This window comes from Mustela erminea, chromosome 7 (genome assembly GCF_009829155.1).
Source record: "Mustela erminea isolate mMusErm1 chromosome 7, mMusErm1.Pri, whole genome shotgun sequence".
Classification (NCBI taxonomy): Eukaryota; Metazoa; Chordata; class Mammalia; order Carnivora; family Mustelidae; genus Mustela; species Mustela erminea.
The window spans coordinates 98703006-98716429 of record NC_045620.1 but is presented as its reverse complement, the minus strand read 5'-3'; the positions used below and the strand labels follow the sequence as shown (position 1 = coordinate 98716429).

Here is a 13424-nt window from a genome sequence, read left to right as displayed (position 1 = left end):
TTGCTAGGGAACCAGTATGGGCCCAGTGCATTCTATTTTTGAAAAGCTATTAATCATTGATTCAATTTTCTTAAGCAACACAGACCTATTCATATGGTTTATTGATTATTATGAGTTTGGGCAGACTATGTCATTTGAATGATTGTCTCATTTCCTTGTATTTATCCTTGTATTTAGAAAGATTGAATTCTGCAGTTTCTGAGTCCATTGTTCTATATACAAATATTAGGTGAATTAAAAAATTTTATTTATTTATATGAGATAGAGAAAGAAAGAGAGAGCGTGAGCATGAGTGGGAGAGGCACAGGGAGAGGGAGAGAGACTCTCAAGCACACATGGAGCCGAGTTTGGGGCTTGATCTCAGGACCCTGAAACAGGACCATGAGATCATGACCTGAGCAGAAACCAAGAGCTAGAGGCTCAACTGACTTTGCCACCCAGGTGTCCCAAATATTAGGTTGATTTTAAAAATGTGTTTAAGTCTTCTATAACTCTTATTTAACCTTAGCCAATCTGTCCCATCAATTGCTAGGAAGAGTATGTTAAGTGAAAAGTCTGGTGTTTCTGTCTTTTGCTTTCTACATTTTGAGGGTAAACTGTTAAGTGAATGATCTCTTAGAACATTTATGTAATCATGGTAATTGGATCTTTTTATCATAGGAATGGGAAATTTTTTAAACTAGTAATTATGTTTGCCTTACATTCTATTTTGTCTTGTTGTCAATATAGCTGTATCAGCTTTTCTGGTTTGAATTTGCTTATAACTATATTTTCATCTTCTACTATCAATCATTTGGTACTTTATTATCTAGTTATATCTGTTATAAACAGCATGTTTGCATTATGTTCATAATCCATGATGACAACTTTTTTTTCTGAAGAATTTAATCAATTTTAGTTATAGAAATAAAAAGTTAAGTGTCCTTGTTTTTCACTTTATATTCCATCTATTTTATGTTTTTTTTTTGTTGTTGTTGTTTTGTTTTAGATTTTAGCTTCCATTTTAATTTGTTATTTATTTTTTCTGTTTATCTCCTCTACTAGTTTATAAGTTAAACTTTTTGTCTCTTTCCTGTATTATGGGCCCTGGCTATTATAAAATACACATTTGATCAATCAGTCTGTAAGTTTAATCAATATATTTTACCTTGTTCTGGAAAATTTAAAGATTTTAGAACATTTTAACTTGCTTCTTCCCCATCAGCAACTGTATGCTAATTTGTATTTTGATTTTTTTTCCTTTTTCATATAAATTCCACAAACCACTAACGTAGTTTTATCCAATTAATACACTTTAAGTGTTCCCAATATATATTTAACACTCTGGGTGATTTTTTCTTATTCCTCTTACTCAAGCCCCCCCATTAGCACACCATTCAAAATTTTCTTTAGAGAATATCTGTGGGTGGTCTGCCACAGTTACTTCTGTCAGAAAATGTCTTTATATCACATTCATTTTGAAAGGTGCCTTCACTGGTTATAATGATCTAGGTTGACAGTTATTGCTCTCTCAGCACATGGGCACTGTTATATTTCTGTCTTCTCACATCCATTGTGACAGAAGAGAAGTCATCTGTCAAACCGTTACCCGTTCTAAGGTAAACCTTTAGTTCTGGAAGCTTGTAAAATCCATGTCTTGTTCTTCATTATTGCCATAATGTAAATTTCATCTTATTTATTCTGCTTGTTAATTCTTATGAGTCTCTGGGCTTCTTGGATCTTTCATAAATCCTTTCATTAGTTTCTCTCATCAGTTCTATGTAGTCTCAGAGTTTTGCCCATTTAAATGTTTTCTTTGATATACAATCCCATTCCTTTGGACATGTAATCAGTGAAAATAATCACTGTAGATTGGTAGTCCACAATATTAGTGAAAATGCAAACCTTCACCACTTTCTATTTAACACTATTATTATTTGATTGTATTTTAGAGAAAACTATTAGACTCTAAGGAGCTTGAGAAAAGAGACAACTTAGCTTTTGTCTTTGCCTGTGTTTCTTACAGTATCTACCACGATACAAAGATAATATTTGGTAATTACTTGTAATAATTCATCCCTCATTTTTTTCCTAAGTATAAATGAAATGGAAACCCGTAGTAAAACAGATCAATTAGCTATATTAGTGATTCACATGTTGTTGAAATAGGGCTTTGAAGCATTGTGATGTATTTTCCCTCTTAAGACAATTTCCCTATTGATAATTATTGTGAAATGTTACCATCTACAACTATTATAATAAATATTTGAAGGCCATGGATCGAGGCATAAATGAACAAGGTGACACAGTCACTGGAGATAAACCTTTCTTTATAACCTACAATGTGTCTTGCAGAATTAGGAAAAGGTGAAAAAAATCCTCAGAGGTGAGAAAAATGGCAGGGGAGTATTAAGTGGGGTGAATTTAGGAACTCTCAGAACATGCTGTCCTTGATATAATACCCTACCCATTCTTTATTGGATTTCTAAAAAAAGGTTTAAAAAATGTAGACAATTAAGCAACTTTCATTCTATTCCTGTTTTTTTTCTTGCATTCTGCATTAATTTATTTTTTAAGATGAACTATGAACAGATTTTTTTCTTTTAGTTACTTATTTTTGTTTCAAGTTTTCCTTTACATTCCAGTTAGTTAACATATAGTTTAATATTAGTAGAATTTAGTGACTCATCACTTACATATAACACGCAGTGCCCATTGCAACAAGAGAACTCCTTAATACACATTTCCCATTTAACCCATCCCCTTCCCACCTCCAGCAACCCTTAGTTCATTCTCTATAGATAAGAGTCTGTTTTATGGTTTGCCTCCCCCCACCCACACCATGTTCATCTGTTCTGTTTATAAAATTCCAAATATGAGTGAAATCATATGGTACTTTTCTTTCTCTGAGTTATTTCCCTTAACATAATACTCTCTGGCTCCATCCATTTGGTTGTAAATGGCAAGATTTAATTCTTTTTATGGGTGAGTAATATTCCCTTGCATATATACACCGTTTTTTCTTTATCCATTCATCAGTTCATGGACATTTGGGCTTTCCATAATTTGACTATTGCTAATAATGCTGCTATAAACACCAGGGTGCATGTCACTTTGAATCAGTATTTTTGTATATTTTGGGTAAATACCTAGTGGTGCAATTGCTTGATCACAGGGTAGCTCTACTTTTAACTTTTCGAGGAACCTCCATACTGTTTGCCACAGTGGCTGCACCAGTTTGCATTCCCACCAATATCCTCACCACCACCTGTTGTTTCTTGTGTTGTTGATTTTAGCCTTCTGACAGGTGTGACATGATAGCTCACTGTAGTTTTGATTTGCATTTCTCTGATGATGACGTTGAGTATCATGTGTCTGTTGGCTATTTGTATGTCTTCTTTGGAGAAAGGTGTATTCGTATCATCTATCCATTGTTAATTGGATTATTCATTTTTGGGGTATTGAGTTTTACAAGTTCTTCAAATATTTTGGATATTAACCCTTCAACAGATATGTCATTCCAAATATCTTCTCCCATTCTATAGTTTTGTTGATTGTTTCCTTCCCTGTGCAGGGATTAATGCTTTTTCGGATTTTGTATGTTTATTTTAGGCTGTGATATATAATGTGTATCTTAAAGTATTTTCGAACCAGACAAGTTCATAAGCCATTGACCCTACCTAGAAGATATTCCCCAGCTAACATTCCAGTCAAACATAATATTGTAATTATTGTATTTTTTTCACCTTTTCCTAATTCTGCAAGACACATTGTAGATTATAAAGAAAGGTTTATCTCCAGTGGCTGTGTCACCTGGTTCATTTATGCCTCGATCCATGGCCTTCAAATATTTATTATAATAGTTGTAGATGGTAACATTTCACAATAATTACATAATAACATAATATTGTATCCAAACATAATATTGTATCCAAAATGGATTCTTCATCATATCTTGATGAAGTCTCAATCGTTTTTTTTGCTTTTGTTTCACTTGCCCTAGGAGATATATCTAGAAAGAAGATGTTATGGCTGATGTCAAAGAGGTTACTGCCTATGTTCTCCCCCAGGATTTTGATGGTTTCCTATCTCACATTTAGGTCTCTCATCCATTTTGAATTTATTTTTGTGTATGGTGTTAAGAAAGTGGTCCAGTTTCATTCCTTTGCATTTTAATGTCCAGTTTTTCCAATAGCATTTGTTGAAGAGACTGTCTTTTACCTATTGGATATTCTTTCCTGTTTTGTCAAAGATTAATTGACCATGTAGCTGTGGGTCGATTTCTGGGTTTTCTATTTTGTTATATTAGATCAGACACCTGCATGTTGAATGTGAGGAGGTGGTAAAATAGTTATCATGCAGGTGGATGTCAAGCGAGAGCCAGAAAAGCAATACCTATTTAGGACAAACTAGACTTTAAAACAGAGACTATTAAAAAAAGACAAAGATGGGCATTATATAATCATAAAGGGGACAGTCGAACAAAGAGATAAAACCATTGTAAATATGTATGCATCTAATATCTTGTTTTTTAAATAGACTAATCTGCATACAACTATGTGACATGTGAATAATCGGGAGGATAATTTAACCTAAGCCCAAACTTGCAATGGAGGGTTCTCATATAACAAAGTACATACTCGTTTCTCTTTCTCCAACACACACACACACACACACACACACCTGCATGCACACACACAGACAACATATAAAAAATCATATTCATCTTAATTTGATAGTGAATTTGCAGTGGAAAATTTGTATTGCAGCCAGCCTGTTATGTGAACATCCACGACTGCATAGTAATGCAGGCAGGCTTGCCATCTCTTGAGTACCGCTGTGGGGTAAGACTATCTTCTTCCACCTCTTCAACCCTGAAATACATGAAACTGCAAACTCTCTAATGCCACTGATTCCTCACTTGAAAATCAGGAATACGATATTTTATCCTTTTGGGGAAGAGGGTGGAACAAATAAGTGACTGGTGTTTATGATAAACTAACCCAGGGCCTTATGTTATTGTTTCACTTTGTTTCTCAGTAAGTGAGTTATTAAGTGTAAGATAATAAACTGAAAAGAACAACAATGAAAATGTCTATACATGGGGGTCCACAATTTGGGAATTAGTGATTCAGACTGAATTCTATAAGTTCATATTTCCCGTGCTGCCTATTCTTCCTTCTTTTTCCTCTCCTTTTTCCTACCTTCTTCTTTCTCTGTCTCCATCTCTCTCATTAACAAGTTTTCATTAGATAAAAATCAAAGGCAAACCTAAGTGAAGCAGAATCCATTTTGGATACAATATTATGTTTGACTGGAAAGTTAGCTGGGGAATATCTTCTAGGTAGGGTCAATGGCTTATGAACTTGTCTGGTTCGAAAATACTTTAAGATACACATTATATATCACAGCCTAAAATAAACATACAAAATCCGAAAAAGCATTTCATTAAAGTCCACTTTACCAATGTAATATGTGGTATACACATGTTCTACTCTTATTTAATGTTTTTATAATGTTCATGTTTACAAAGTTGTTCTTATTTTACAGTCCACTAATGTATTACCTGACCTACAGTTTGAAAATCATTCATGAAAAGATAGCCATTAGGGATGCCTGGGTGACTCAGTGGGTTAAAGCCTCTGCCTTTGGCTCAGGTCATGATCCTGGGATCCTGGGATCGTGCTGGCATCGGGCTCTCTGCTCGGCAGGGAGCCTGCTTCCTCCTCTCTCTATGCCTGCCTCTCTGTCTACTTGTGATCTCTGTCTGTCAAATAAATAGGTAAAATATTTAAAAAGAAAAAAAAAAGAAAAAGAAAAGATAGCCATTGTTGTAAGATTTTAGCCATACCCATATCTGTGATTTGTCTCATCTAATAAAATAAACTTTTAATTTATCTATTTATTTTTATTTTTCTATTTTTTATTTATTTTACATATGATAGAAGAATCAGAATTCAGTGTCCAGTGCCATAAAATAGAGTTGAGGATGGAGGTACAGGTATATAAGGTGAATGGGAAGTAATCTTGCATTATACATATATTTTCAGTCAATTTGTAATAAGGCTTATTATTTTTTTGCCATTTTTATCTTATTTAGAAACATCAACCAGAGCTAAACATAAGATTCATAATAAAAATTTTCCGCTTAATTAGTTTCTAGAGAAACATACTGTAATCTTTTCTTTTAATTATAAAGATTTTGTCTATAAAATTTGAAAGTAATTAAGTGGAAAAATAGATATAAAATTCCTAATAAGTTTCAGTTACTTATTTTAATTTTCTTCTATATTATATACATTGAGATAATTTTATTTTTTATTTACTTTGTATTTTTCTGAAAGACTTTATTTATTTATTTAGCTAATGAGCAGGGGCAGGAAGGGGCAGAGGGAGAGGAGAGACTCTCAAGCAGACTTGGGAGCAAGGAGCCCAAGGTAGGACTGGTCTCTGAGCTTGATCCCAGGACCGTGAGATCATGACTTGAGCTGAAATCAAGAGTCAAATGCTTAACCAACTAAGCCAGGACTTCAGAGGAATTTTAAAAACAACCTGAAACACTAATGTTTTGCTGAGATTATATTTGTAATGTTTTAGAAAAGTAAACAAAGCATAAATTTAGGTAAAGTATATGTTCCTTTGGTTAAGATTATTTGGGAAGTGGCAGGCTAATTAGGGAATATTTTTGACGAGTTAAAAACTGTATACTTAGGTAAGTTTCCTAGGTTTATTTACTCTAAATGACACTCACTCTATTTTTGTTTTTCCTGATAGTCTGTGCCCATAGAGCCAATCTTTACATTCTATATGACCTATAGTTTTTAATTTAATCAGATTTTTATAATAACCAATGAAGCCTTCTTAATGGTTAAAAAAAAAAAAAAAGGAAGGTAGGGATTTTTTTGTAATAGAACCTTCCATCAAAGTTATTCAAATTCCTATGTCCCAAAGGCAAATATTTTTAAATCTTTTAACATGTACTTTTTATTTATTATAGTTTGATCATACTCCCTCACTTGTAATTTTTGTATAATAATGTATTATATAAATGGACAATATGCTTTATTTAAATTTCTCTATATCAGAGTATTTATAAATATATTAAAATAAAAATGTTATTCAACTATGGCATTTGCAAAGATATACTGAATTAATCAATATTCCAATTTTCTCAACCTTTCTGTGTGCATTGGTTATAAACAATGAGTGTAACAATTCTCAGCCTTGGCTTCATGTTAGAATAACTGGGGAAGTTTTTAAAGATTGCAACTCCTTGGTTGTTTACTAAAATAATTAGTCAAAATCTCGGGGGATGTGACTCAGACTACAGTGGATTTTGTAAGCTCTCTAGGTGATTTCATTGTGTAGCTAAGGTGCAGGAGCACTGCACACCAAAAGACTAATGGTTGAAGTTAATAGACCTTGGGTAAAACTTGGTGAAGCAATACTGTTACTCTTCTTAAGAGTTTAGATTGTGAGATTCTAAGAAATGAAAAATCACTTTACATACATGATTTTTTTCAGTAAAACTGAAGCCCCCAATCAAGCTTTAAGCTAGTTATTCATCATCTAAAAATTTTTAATGATCTATGTGATATGCGTTATGTCTTTGACAGAAATTCAAATATTGAGTGTTTTGCTGTTATAGAAGTTTTATTCTCTTATTTTTAATTTTATAAGCAAGGCATTTCTGTTGCTTCAAAAAATCAAACTGATGTTAGAGTTTGTCTACTTTTAGTATAACATAATATTCATCTAGGTATACATCATTAAAGAGGTATATTAAGCAAAATCTAACATTTTTACACTTAATATTTTTTCATAATATGTACTTTTAAAATGTGCTAACTAAATGCATAAAATGTTTTTGAATATTGAGTTTTTTAATTATAGAGAATTATATCTCTAATACATTATAGATAATTTATGTATTATCATAATGTCTTAGAATAATATTACATATGAATATAATCATACATACATACACAGTAGTCTATCAATGTACATATTTTTGTTGCCTAGCATATTAGATAATTTTTAAAAAACTTTTAAACATAGGAATGTGTTAAATCATCATATCTGTGAGAGAGAAGAAAAACTAAGATTGAGGAGAGAAAAATGCACTACATAAAGAAATTCTTCAAGTTCTTTTATTTTCAATAGTAAATGTGAGTTTCAAATCTCTATGGAATTGAAATTCATTTAGCTATGTTTAATGTAATGACATCATAATTCAGTTGTGAAACATGATATATATAGTATTTCACAAATTATTTTGTTTGATGAAATAATTTAGGATTATTTGATCTACAGAATGCTTCCTAAGTTATTTTAGTAATGTTTCAATCAAGAGTTCTAAGACTGTTGTTCCCCTTCATGTCTTTAATTTTCACTAATTTTAATTTTTAGCACTTTGTTATAAAAACTTTAGTTTATCTCCCCCAATCTTATTAGAACTTCTATCAGAATTGTACTAACCTTAAACCTAGCTTAAAATACCAGACTTACTTTTGTTATTAATGCATTCTTCCCAGTAATACTCTATTAACTTTTATTTGTTGATATTTTTGGACTTATGTTTATGTAATTTTCTTTTTCTATTTGCTATGTGTATTTTAATTTTTATTTCTAAGTAGTTTTACTTTACCATTTATTATATTGGAGAATTTTTTTCCTTGGTCGTCTCAGTTTATTTCCTGATATAAAAACTCTATGGCATGTCGATCTTTTTATGATTCTAGTATTTTTACACATGTCGATCTTTTTATGATTCTAGTATTTTTGTGTTCATTCTGTTAGGTTTTCTAGTCTAAGAAAACCTATATGATAGGGAGATATTGATAATTTACATTTTTAAAAATATATGTATTTTATGTTTTAATTTTATTGCATCAGCTAGTGATTCTAAGCTAAGTAAATGATTATTGAAGCTGTATCTCACTACTAGCAGAAACAGCTCTGATTTCCTTTTATATTTTTTTCTTTTTTAATTTATTTTTTATTTATTTTCAGCATAACAGTATTCATTATTTTTTCACCACACCCAGTGCTCCATGTAATCCATGCCCTCTATAATACCCACCACCTGGTACCCCAACCTCCCACCCCCCTGCCACTTCAAACCCCTCAGATTGTTTTTCAGAGTCCATAGTCTCTCATGGTTCATCTCCCCTTCCAATTTCCCCCAACTCCCTTCTCCTTTCTAACTCCCCATGTCCTCCATGCTATTTGTTATGCTCCACAAATAGGTGAAACCATATGATAATTGACTCTCTCTGCTTGACTTATTTCACTCAGCATAATCTCTTCGAGTCCCGTCCATGTTGCTACAAAAGTTGGGTATTCATCCTTTCTGATGGAGGCATAATACTCCATAGTGTATATGGACCACATTTTCCTTATCCATTCGTCGGTTGAAGGGCATCCTTTTATATTTTTATCAAATACTTTGTAATTGAAAATAAATGCACAGTTGTGTGAGAATCATTATGAGCAGTAAGGTATTTTTTTTTTTTTAATTAAGGTACTCTTATTTTTCCTCAGGCTATAATATATTTTCTAAGAGTGTTCTAGGTCTTCATTTTTAGAGTCCTGCTTATTCTGAATGAACAGTTACCTTTCACATGCCTTACTAATACTCTGTTTAAAATCATGGGATCTAAACTGAAAACTGAGTTGTTCTGAACATATTCTTGCACACTGTATTTTCTGATTTTAGTTTCAGCTAATAAAATGAGATGGCAAGAGTGCCTAGGTGGCTCAGTCAGTTAAGCATCTGCCTTCAGCTCAGATCCAGGCCCTGGGATCTGTCTGGTATCAGGTTTCCTGCTCAGCAGGAGGTCTGCCTCTTCCTCTCTTTCTGCTTCACTCCTCTCACCCCCGACCCCACTTGTGTTGTCTCTCAAATAAATAAATAAAATCTTTAAAAAATGAGGTGGTAAATCAAGCCCCCCCTTAAATTCTGAAGAAGTTCATATGCTCTGGTGCCATATATATTTATATATATACATATCTATATGTATATATATATAGTCACTTTCTCCAAGCTTTGAAAGAAATAATATATAAAAACAGCATATGTTCATCTGTTGATGGACATCTAGGTTCTTTCCATAGTTTGGCTATTGTGGACATTGCTGCTATAGACAAACCATAAGTGACTCTTAATCTCACAAAACAAACTGAGGGTTGCTGGGGGGAGGGGGTTTGGGAGAAGGGGGTGGGATTATGGACATTGGGGAGGGTTTGTGCTTTGGTGAGTGCTGTGAAGTGTGTAAACCTGGTGATTCACAGACCTGTACCCCTGGGGATAAAAATATATGTTTATAAAAAATAAAAAATTTAAAAAAAAAACAACAAAAAAAAACAGCATATGTTGATCATCTTTAGGGAGCAAATAGTTTAATAGCTTTTCTAATGCCCATTCCTTCTGACATTGTACTTTTGTACTAACATTGACATGTACTTTCTGACATTGTACTTTTATTAATGTGTACTAATCTTTCCAAAGGCAGTGTTTTTGGACATATTCGTAAACATAATTTTTTTTCATCTTATCTAATTCATTTCATTTTTTGATTAAAAATATAGTACTTTCTATCTTTGGACTTACTTTGGATTTTTATAATGTATCTACATTTATATTTGGTAAGTTTTTATATTTGCTCTATATATTTTTGTTAACTAGAAAAATTATGCTGTGAATCTTCCCATGATTCAAGATTTGCTGCATTCTATCATCTTTTATTTCTTACTTAATTTCTAAATTAAATCAGAAATGGAAATAATAATGGGATTCATTTTGTGATGAAATTAGAAGCAGCTCTAGAAATTTGAGTATCTCTTCCTCTGGCAATGAAAGATGCAGTGGTTGTGTGATAGGAAGACTCATACACTTGAGTTGATCAGAGATTGTTAATAATCTTTTCTTTTTTGCCACATATATCTGTAATACTAACTTGATATTTCATGTTAGCCCTTCAGCATCTTCATTTATGCTGCTTCTCTTTCACTTTTTTTCTTAATGTCAAAATAAATATCTAATGATGCTAATAACTGAAAGTTAAAATTTGAAGTTATTTTCCTATTGAAGTTCTTTCTTTAAGTTTTCACAGGAACTTTAAGGAAAATATTGCTTATTATCTGAGATCTCATTTTAAATTCATGGCAACTCTACTGAGTTTTAAGTTAGTTTTCTAATTTTGTTTTTATAAGATTACAAAAAAATAGCTGTTTTATTCCTATTTTACAGTAATTAGGTGTATAAGAAACAAGGAAGAAGTGCAGTTTAAATCCACAAGCACCTAACTTTAAAAGCCAAGCCATTCAATTTGCTAGGCAGTGGGAGTATAGAATAGGGACCTTAGAAAGTCGAGAGTAGCTCCATCCCTGCCATCTCTAGTTTCCACTACACCCAGGAGGAGCTGTAGCTACCACAGGTGACCCCAGTGACCATCAAGCCAACCATGAGCAGCCAGGCTGTGACCCAAATGCACCCAGCAACAGATGGAGACACCAAACCTGGCAGCACAGTGAAGAGCAGTCCAGGGGATGGCACATGGGCAGTGACTATAGGTAGGGACAAGATCACTGCAACTAAGGTTTTGGGGATAGTAAAATGATTCAGTGTAAGAAACAGATACAGTTTCATCAATAAATATGATACCAAAAAAGATGCATTTGTACACCAGGCTGTCATAAAGAATAACCCCAGAAGCGAAGGAGATGGGGAGACTGGAGTCTGATGCTGCTGAAGAACAAAAGGGTGTGGAGACAGCAAATGTTACTGATCCTAGTGGAGTTCCAGTTTAAAGTAGTAAACATGTAGCAGACTGTCACTTGTATAGACCCAATCCATGTCCACATTCCAGGGGTCCTCCATGCAACTGCCATCTGGATAACCAGATTAGTGAACATGGGGAAAAGAATGCAGCATCAAAGAGTACTCTGGAAGGCCAGGCCCAAGAGTCCTGTCTTACCTCAGGTGATAGTTGTTGCTGCCTTTCTACCTGCAGAGACCCCATGGGTGTTGACTATAGTATTCCAACCCTACTGTAAAGGGAGGGGTGATGGAGGGAGCTGACAACCAGAGTGCAGGAGAACAAGGTAAACCAATGAAATAGAATGTGTATGTTGGTTATAGACCTGGATTCTGCAGGGGTCCTCACAGCCAAAATAGCCTAGGAAGGACAGCAGTGAAGAAGATAAGGAAAATCAAGGCAATGAGACCCAATGTCAGCAGCCACTTCAAAGTCAGTACCACAGTGACTTCAATTACCTGCACTCAGTAAAACCTAGAAAACCCTAGGTTTTCTCAGAAAAACTGAGATACTCAGAAAACCCTAAACCATAAGATGTCAAGGAGAACAAAGCAGTGCATTTACCATCTATGTCCACACAGCTGTGTCCACTCTCAAAGCAAGATGTGGAATGTGGGTGGGAGGCTTGAATAAAGGCTGGCTTACCATTAACATTGCTATCATCATCCAGTTTAGGGTTTAATCATCCAACAAAAAGAAATGAACATGAAATTCCAGCAATAAGAACTGAACAACTGATGGGAACTATAAACCATGACCAGATAACTAAGACTATCTGCATTATCTATGCAGCATGGTTGTTTATCTATTACTCTACCTAAGTATGTTTCTTTTTGGTAATGGCAAATATGTTGTATTTTTTTTTAAGACTGTTCCTCCTTTTTTTTTTTTTTCCTCAATACACCTTTAAAGTTTTTTAAAAAAATGTTTCGTATCTGGACAAATTGAGATATTTAACAACTTAATTTTTAAATTTGTAATAAAAATTAACTTGTTTTTTAAAGTCAACAAACTTTAATAAAGGTCTTAAATAATTGTCAAAAAGCTAAGCCATTTATAGTAATAGTATCCAACGAGATAGACAAACATTTAAACTGAAGCAAACTTAAAAAAAAAAAAAGGAGCAAATTTTCAATAATTAGCAAAATTTTGAGCTTTAACCAAAGATAAAAAGTCAAGTAGAGGAATGATGAAGGACCACAATCAAGACTAAGCAATGTTTCTAAAATCACAAACCTTCAATTATAAGTAGGACTGATTAGGTCATTACTGAAGATGAGGGAAGTATTGATCAGTGACTCATAGTAGTCCAACTTAGAATTTTATGTTATTTTATTTTATTTTTTAAAATATTTTATTTTATTTTTTTGACAGACAGAGATCACAAGTAGGCAGAGAGGTAGACGGGGGGTGAGAGGGGGTGGGGGAAGCAGGCTCCCTGCCAAGCAGGGAGCGCAATGCAGGGGGCTCGATCCCAGAACCCTGGGATCATGACCTGAGCCAAAGGCAGAGGCTTTAACCCACTGAGCCATGAGAAGCCCTTCAACTTAGAATTTTATAAGATAGAATTTTAGAAAGTCTGTTTCTCTCTTGAAATTCTATTTAAAAAAATGTTAACTAAACTAA

General features: G+C 33.4%; 1 pseudogene; it reads left to right on the top strand.

Annotated features, from left to right (window-relative positions):
• Positions 1-1517: 1517 nt before the first annotated feature.
• Positions 1518-12286, top strand: LOC116596391 (annotated as a pseudogene).
• The last annotated feature ends 1138 nt before the right edge of the window (positions 12287-13424 follow it).